General features: G+C 42.1%; 1 long non-coding RNA gene across 1 annotated transcript; it reads left to right on the top strand.

The window, feature by feature from the left end:
• The first annotated feature begins 1,810 nt into the window (after positions 1-1,810).
• LOC127493612 (uncharacterized) lies at positions 1,811-5,000 on the top strand. The gene is made up of 3 exons (XR_011390693.1): positions 1,811-1,995; positions 2,444-2,573; positions 4,644-5,000. It is a non-coding gene; the product is annotated as an uncharacterized lncRNA (long non-coding RNA).
• Positions 5,001-8,564: the final 3,564 nt, after the last annotated feature.

Raw genomic sequence — 8,564 nt, 5'->3', positions numbered from 1 at the left:
TAATTAATACACTCCCTAAGCAGACTGTGCTGCTGCAGGAAAGATAAGCAGAGCTCAGACACGGGCAGATTTCATGCCAGGAGACGTGTGCAGTCCTTGGAAAGTATAGAAGGTCCTTGAAGTATGGCGAGTGTGTGCAAAGGGGAAGGCTGCTGTACACAGGAGGCTTTGTATGTTGCTCTGGAGCTCACAAAGCATTTTCATATTCACAATCTCATTGACTGTTCTAAATGGAAAAAAGTGGGGCCATACAGGAAGATGCCCCTCAAAGTAAAAGACAGAGATTGTTCTTGTAACAGTTAATTTCCACATATCATTATTGATGGTGGGCATGTGGTAGCAGAAGGTAGAGCCTCCAGAAGGAGCAAGACAGGGATTCCTCTCCATTCCTGTCCACTGGGAAAGAAAGAGGATTATCTAGTTCAGAATGGGAAAATATTGGTAATGCCCCTCGGACACTATTGGGGGGGAGGGGAAGAGAGAGAGAGAGAGACAGAGACAGAGACAGAGAGAGAGAGAGAGAGAGAAAGAAACTGATTGATTTAACCATCTCTGGCATACCAGTCTCATTGTTACAACATTCTCAGTGGATGTAGACATGGGTCATCAAACAGTAACCTATAGACCAAATCTGCCTCCTGCCTGTTTCTGTAAGTAAAATCTTACTGGAAAATAGTTGTCTTAGTCCATTCCCTGCTGCTATGATAGAATATCACTACTAGTCAGCTTTGAGGTGCTACAACAAAGTGCCTGAGGCAGCAAACTTTTCAAAGAGAAAAGGTTTATTTACTTTATAGTTCTGAAGGTTCAAGGGCATCATATCTGCACTGATTTAGTTCCGGCAAAGGCCCTCCCAGCTGCAGTCATATCATAGCAAAGATGCATGTGTGTGGAAGAGCTTATGTTATAGAATGGAAAGTGAAAGGTGGGGGTAGATCCCACAATTCCTTCTGGGAGTAAACCCCCAGTGACTGAAGGACCCCCCACCATCTCCAACCGCCTAAAGCTCTGATGACCTCCCAAGAGTGGCCTGGAGACTAAGCCTCTAACCACTGCTATGGTTTGGATATGATATGGCCCCAGAACTCACACAGCACTTCAAACCTCAAAGTCATAAGTTAATGATACTAAGAGGATAGAAACTTGGTTCAAGTACGTTTAGAGGATACAGGGTCTCTGGGAAGTGGCTAAGGTTAGATTAAGTCATTAGGATGGAAGCTCCATGATTGAATCGTGGTGGCTTTCTAAGGAGACAGAGACTGACTGACTGACCGACCACAGAGTGATGGAGATAGACAAACATGAGCATCCACCCCCTGTCTCTTGCCATGTAATGACCTCAGCCATCTTAGGACCCTGCCAGAAAGAACATGAACACCAGAAGCAATGGGGCCTTCTTTATATGGGACTGTGGTCCTCCAGAATCATAAGTCAAAATAAACCTCCTTTCTTTACAAAGTTAAGCTGCCTCAGATATTTCGTTACAGTTATGAAAAGCTGACTAATACAATCACGGACTTTTGGAGGACAGCCAAGTCAATACCCAAACCACAGTAACCGCAGATTAGATCATTTATAAAGGAAATAAACTTACTTCTCACAGCTCCGCAAGTTGGGAAGTCCAGTATCAAGAGGCCAGCAGCCAGTGAGGGCCTCCTATTACATCATAATAAGGCAGAAGGCATCACATGGCAATAGAGCATAAAAACATGCAAATTTACCTCTCTCTCTCACTCTCATTCTTGATCTTGCTCTCCACCCCCCCCCCCCGCCCCATAATAAAGCCACCAATTTCATCATGGGAGCTCTACCCTTATGACCTCATATAATCTCAATTAGCTCTCAAATACCTGACCTTCAAATACCATCACTATATGAACTTAGGGATTTTGTCTCCAATGCATATACTTTTGGGGGGCATATTTCAACCACAGCAACAGTCAAGTCCATTCACTTAGGGGTTGTCTAAAGCACTTGCACATCACAGTAGCAGAGGTGAGTAATTTTAACAGAGACTCTAAACCCACAAAGCCTAAAATATCTACTACTGACCTCTGCTGACATTGATGTAGAACACTGCACAGCAGCAGACCTGTTGACACTCTGTCAATAACCACTCTTAATTCTTCTCCCTGGTCACCCGCTATAATAGGTAAGGCTGATATAAGTCAATATGTATTGTTTCACCTGTACCAGGTAATCATGGTTGGCATCCACTGTGATTGGACTATATCCATTCCCACTTATTGTTAAAAAAAAAAAAAAAACCAGCAGCACCCTAATGACAAAAGCTAGACAGGTAAATATTCAAAGTTCCTTACATTTAAGTATGGCTAGAAGTCTCAGTTATAAGAAATAAAACAGAAGTATAAACCCAATGAAAGGATTCTAGATGTGTAAGTCTGCTGAAAGCTTGATCTTTAGCTTTTCCTCCTTCTTCCAGGAAACTGACTTAGCCTGGTACTAAGAGTTATTTTGTGAACAAGAGGTAGGACAACAAGAGCCCAGGTCTCTGGAGGCATCTTTAAACATCAGAACCAATGCTAACAACAGCTGATGTCTGGAATTCATGGGTAAGGAAAATAAAACTGTTTAAGTTGGGAGTCATGATTTATGGCTATACATATTCCTTTCTGATACAGCAGCCAATGACTTCAAATGTTTCAGGCTTCATTAACAAGGCCATTGCTATGGTGAGATGGCCTCATCAAGTGCCTCCAACATACATGAGACTCACATAGTCACTGGATCTGCTTCAGTGCTCACTGCACAACTTTTGATTTGAACTTACCCGATGAGTGGCTGAGTCAGGCACAACAATTTTAATCCAGTTCTGCCACTGTCTTGCCCTCAGTCTCCAAGTAGCCCTCTTGCTATCTCTAGATTTTCAATGTCTTCCTCTGCAAAAATAAAGAAACTAGACTTTGATCTCATCTTTCTTACTGTTCTATCATTTTATAATTATTTAACTCTAAAACTGTATAAAGAAAGAATGAGGTGAAAGCTGCAAACGAGCATTAAAATAAGCGATGAGGGACGAGTGCTGTGGCACGCTGGGGTAAAGCACCATTTGGGATGCCCGCACTCCATATCAGGGTGCCACTCTGAGTCCCAGCACCTCTGGTTCCAGCATCAGTCCATGCAGTTCAACTTTCTGCTTGGGAAGCAGCAGACAAGAGCTCAAGTGCTTGGTACCCTGACATACCCACGTGGGAAACTGGAATGGAGTTCCTAGCTCTAGCCTGTCTCAGCCCGGGCCATTGTGGGCATTTGTATATGGAAGATCTCTGTCTGTTTCTCTGACTTTCAAATAAATGAAAATAAATGAACGTTTGAAAATAAAACAAAATAAGCTAGACGCTTGGCTGGTGACCAGGGCAAAAAAACAAAATATCTCATTTTTTGATAAGAAGAAAAGCACAAGTACAAAAGAGGGACAATTCTTATTGGTACAAAATTCAAAGGACTTTAGAAGTAATACAAAGAACGACCTAAAGGATAATGACCAGTGAACATCTAAAGTTTTTTTTTCCAGAAAGCCCCAAACCAGCAGTGTCACACTAGCATACTCATTAGCTCCTCAATGGACAGGTCCTCTACAATGGATATAGATGACATGTGTATGTTCCAATATTATTCTTTGCTGCTAACATAAAAATGATAAACATCATTTGGTAAGTAATGTTTGTCAGTAATGGACACCAGATATTTCTACTTCTGTCTCCCAAAACTTAGAGGCGTCCCTTTCTAGCAAAAGAATAGTGTTGCCTGTACCAACTAACCATGTTTTAGTCTCCTGTGCATTTGGTGAAGGAGACAGAATGAGAATAGTTGCCCCATGTGGTAAATGATGAAATGAAGGCTCAAAAAGCTTACGTGGTAAGAACGTGGTTGTGCTGTTTGGTTCAGGACTGCAACTGCCCTCATCTCATCTGACTCCATGCCTGTAGCTCCTGCAGAGAACATTACCAAGTCTTCAGAGCCAGGCTCTGCTCACGTCCACACCCAGGAGTTTCTGGCAGGTACCACTCTCTTGAATGATCCAATGCCTCACCAAGTGACTTCCAAGCAGCAGCTCCACTTTATTTCTGTTTCGACCGCTGTCACACCAAATCAATGAAGCTGCAACATATTATCTCAAATATATGGTCCTGACAGCAAGTTCGATGCTTTACAATAGCCTCATTATGGCTGATTTTAAAAAATTAAGATTACAAAGAAGAAAGTGAAACAAACTAGAAGGAAAAGGTATGAACTGAGTCCCGGTCCCTGGAATCAATAAAATAAACGTGGTTCACTGTGAGCCTCTGCATCTGAACCTGATGCTGAAGAACAAGTTAGCAGATCTTTGCTCTGGGGACTGAAGGCAGTGTCCTCAGGCTCCCTTATTCACTCACTCAATCCTTCAGCAACACACAGGAGCAGAGGTAACCAAAACATTTGTCTGGAGAGGCAACAGCACATTCAGCCTAAGACCAAGGACTGGGAGATGGACAGATCATTTTTAAAAATCATCATAATATGTAATACCTTTTAAGAGATAAGTGCATGCCAGTTACTGTCCTATGTTCTTTATATGCATTAATTCATTTAATCCTCATAATCACAATTATGTAGGTATAATTTTTGTTTCCTTTATACAGATAAGAAAACTGAGATGCCAAGAAGTTAAGAAATTCAGCAAATGAACAGACCTATCTGTGCTGGGCCATACAGCTTGAGACAGCACACTCAGACACAGCACCATGAGAACTTTCTGTTCTGAGGGCCATGTTATGCATTGTCCAATACAATAGCCATGAGATACATTTGACTAATTCAATACTAGCCATTAGCCTCAGGAGGCTATTAAGTTCTTGATTGTATATGACCAAAGAACTGAATTTAAATTTAAATAAATTTGAATTTAAATAGCTATGCTTGGCCAATAGCTATTGATTGTACAACACAGCTCTAGACTGCAAAAATGCAGACAGTAACAGACAGTAAGACTATATGCATCTTAGCTTCTGACACTCATACACAGTAAATGTCTGTAATCTGCTCGCACAGTACTTGTCATATAATCTCAGTCTGTAGGAGCTACTATTTTAACAATAGTAAGTATTGGACAAATATTGAGCTGCAACCTCCTATCTGAATGAAAAATCTAAAAAGCTCTGAAAATCAAACCTGGTGTGCACATCCACACATATATATGTACAGGTATGATTTTAGTTCATTTTGGCAGCAAAATCTAAGCTTACTTGGAGTAATTTGGTCTAAAAACTCACCTGAGCAGGTAGAACACTACTTATAGCACTGTTCATCCTATATTATCTATTTTTACATCAGAAATATTAACGTGTTTAATGGCAGGAGCTGTCCCGATCCTAGCAGGGGGTATCACCTCATAAGTAATACATGTATCACACTGCCTTTCTCAGACTGGAAACATTCTAAAGCTCTGACACACACCTGATCCCCTGGTTTCCAATAAGGGATCATGGACCTACATTTGCATTTTTGATACTACACTAGCTATGAAGAACAGAGCAGAGAGGACAAGGTCTGTCCCGGAGATCTGAATCCCCACCTGCAACTGCTATTGGAGAAGAAATCAGGTCCTTCCCTGGGCAGACCAAAGTAGAGATGGAACTGGGGCTGGCTCAGGCAGAGTTCTGACAACCAAACAAGGCACACGCAGCAGCTCTGTTGCTGGGTCAGCCATGCTTTCAGCCGTCGCCTCATGAATCTGTTCAACACATTTACTTAAACAGTCCTGCAGGGAAAGGCATGGTGCTTGTATTGATTGAGTGAGTGAGCTGCTGGGATCCAGGTTGATGTTGCAGAGAACAGCTACTCCCCTGTGTACATCCAGCCTCTACATCTTCACATGGGAATAATACCTTCTGTTACAAATTATTTTTTCATTTGAAAGGCAGAGCACAGAGATCTTCCATCCAGTGGTTCACTCCTCAAATGCCCACAACAGCAGGGGTTAGGTCAAGCCAAAGCCAGAAGCCAGGAACTCCATCCACCTGGGAGGTAGGGACCCAAGTCCTTGGGCCAGCATGTGGTGCCTCCCAGGTGCATTAGCAGCTTACTGGATTGGAAGTGGAGCAGTCAGAACTTGAACCAGGCACTCTTACATGGGAAGTAAGCATCCCAAGCAGCAGCCTAATCCACTGCACCACTATACCCACTCTGGAAATAATTTTTATCTCCTTAAAACAATCAAAAGGACACCACACAGCTGGACAGCATATGCAGTGGCCCATGGTGGATGCTTCTTTTCTTCTTGTCTAGCTGTCCCTCTGCTAACACGTCAATGGCACTAAAACACGGTGACATTTTCCTTTCAACTTCAGCTGCTTAATAATTCTTAAGTAAGAATGACGGAATCCAATATCAGAATCAATGAAGAAGAGCCATGTGGCCCTTCTTAATCAAATTCTAAAGCCATGATGACATCACCTGAAGCCACATCAGGGGAAGCATAAATGGGAGAAGAAGCAATAGCAGGGGGTACTTTGCAGAATTACCTTCTTCAGAGAAGCCAGAGCCAGGCAAAAATGGTCTCCGTCATTAACGATAGGATATAATTCCAATTTCACAACTTAATTATGACTGGATGAAAAGGACAGAGTGAAAAACTAGGTGTAAGGTAGGGAGTTTCATATCGTTAGGTTCCCTGACACCTCATTAGGGACTTTGAAAAACATTCTGCTTCCAGGCAATTTTGCTACTATCTCGATTTTTTCCCCCGTTTATCTGGCTCCATTTATTTGACTTGACACAAGTAGGAAAATGGGATCTTTGATTTTTTTTTTTCAGCTCATCAACTAGCACTTCTAGCTCCTCACTTCAAGCCAAAGGTTTTTTGTCAGATTATGATCACTGATGACACAGGATCAGAGCTGCCAGAGTAGTTCACCCAAAACACGAGCTGTATCATGTCACACCCATGTTCTGAATCTTCAGCGGTCCCCCATTGTCCATAGGATCAAGTTCAAAAAAACAAAAGCAGAGCATTCGAGTGCTACCTACTTTTCAGATCTCATTGCTTATCTCTTTCTTCTAAAATGTCTCATCCGATTATCACAGGGCTACCTAACATTCCCCCTGGGCCATGACAAAGAATTATGATTTCCACAACATCGCCATCTTCTTCCTCTATTCCCTCTCCTACCCATGAAAATGGCACTCATTCGTATAGATTCAAGTCAAAGATACAGTTCTCTACCAAAATTTGCTTCATCACAATATTCTGGTCACTTCTCTGCACTGCAGGGGCTCTCATCACTAGGGCATTCTGTCTTGAATAATAACCAATGGCACACGTTTGCCTGCCCTGCCTGATCCTCAGCTCTGTATTCTCCATTAGTACAACACACTACATAGGTATGTCCCAATCCATTGTGAGAGATGTCAGAAGTACTTGTTATCGCTGATATTAAACTGGCCCAAAATACTATTAAAGTCAAAGGCTTGTAGTCCTTTTATTTTTAACAATATCCTTCTCATTCCCTTCCTTGCTCTGTTGGGAAGAGGAGGAAAGGGTCAAGTTAAAGTTAGAATATAGAGAACTGTGCATTCCTATGTGTTCTTCCTGAGTGTGTATCTTACATGTACTGAGAAATAAAGAGAATGGTTGAGAAGTTCTACTCTGCAGCACCACGTCATGGAACAATATGATATATCCATAGAAGACAAATGACTGTATTCACATTCTGGTGCCTGGAATTCTGTCATTTGACTTTGATGTACAGCATTGCTCTTTGCACACATTGCTCTTTTGCACCACAGCCAACAAGTCTGCCAGTGATGGTGGAACCAAAGCAAATGTCTTGGTATCCTAGGCACTATGCACTATTCATTTATTTGGGGATTCTCCCACCACTGCGTTAACATTGCATGTTAAGCTGACTGTGGAACTGAATGAATTATTGCAACATGGCAAAGGGATCTGGAGTCGGTAGATGTGGATGTCTTTTCCTGCCAATTTTTTACTGTCACAAAAGAGCAGGGTGCCTTTGATTCCCTTCTTTGAGGCTTCCGTTTCCTCAATGGTAAAGCAGTAAACTTTGAAACCAGAGATCAAACTCCACTCTGCGGCTTTATGATGAATCAAATCAGATGATAGATACTGAAAAGTGATTTGTAAACCATGAAACATTGTGTGAATGAGAGTTAATAGTTATTAGCATGAGGAGCTAGCCAAGGAGAAAACGTATCTCTTATCTGAATCCTTCACTGTAGAAAGAACACCATGGCAAAGAGAATAGGCTCTGGAGGTGGACTGCCCTGTGTTCAAGACCTGTCACACCACTTACTGGCCAGATGATCTGGAGTAAACCACACAACCACTCTGAGCTTCACATTCTTGTTTATAAAACAGAGATGACTAGGCCTTTGTGACCATATTAAAACTTAATGCATTGCTTAAGGACAGAGATATATAAATGATAAATCACAGTACAACAGTTTAAACATTGTACCTGATATACTACAGAAATTGCGCCGGCGCCGTGGCTCAATAGGCTAATCCTCCACCTTGCGGCGCCGGCACACCGGGTTCTAGT

Source organism: Oryctolagus cuniculus, chromosome 7, assembly GCF_964237555.1.
Source record: "Oryctolagus cuniculus chromosome 7, mOryCun1.1, whole genome shotgun sequence".
Classification (NCBI taxonomy): Eukaryota; Metazoa; Chordata; class Mammalia; order Lagomorpha; family Leporidae; genus Oryctolagus; species Oryctolagus cuniculus.
This window is presented reverse-complemented; position numbering and strand designations above follow the sequence as displayed.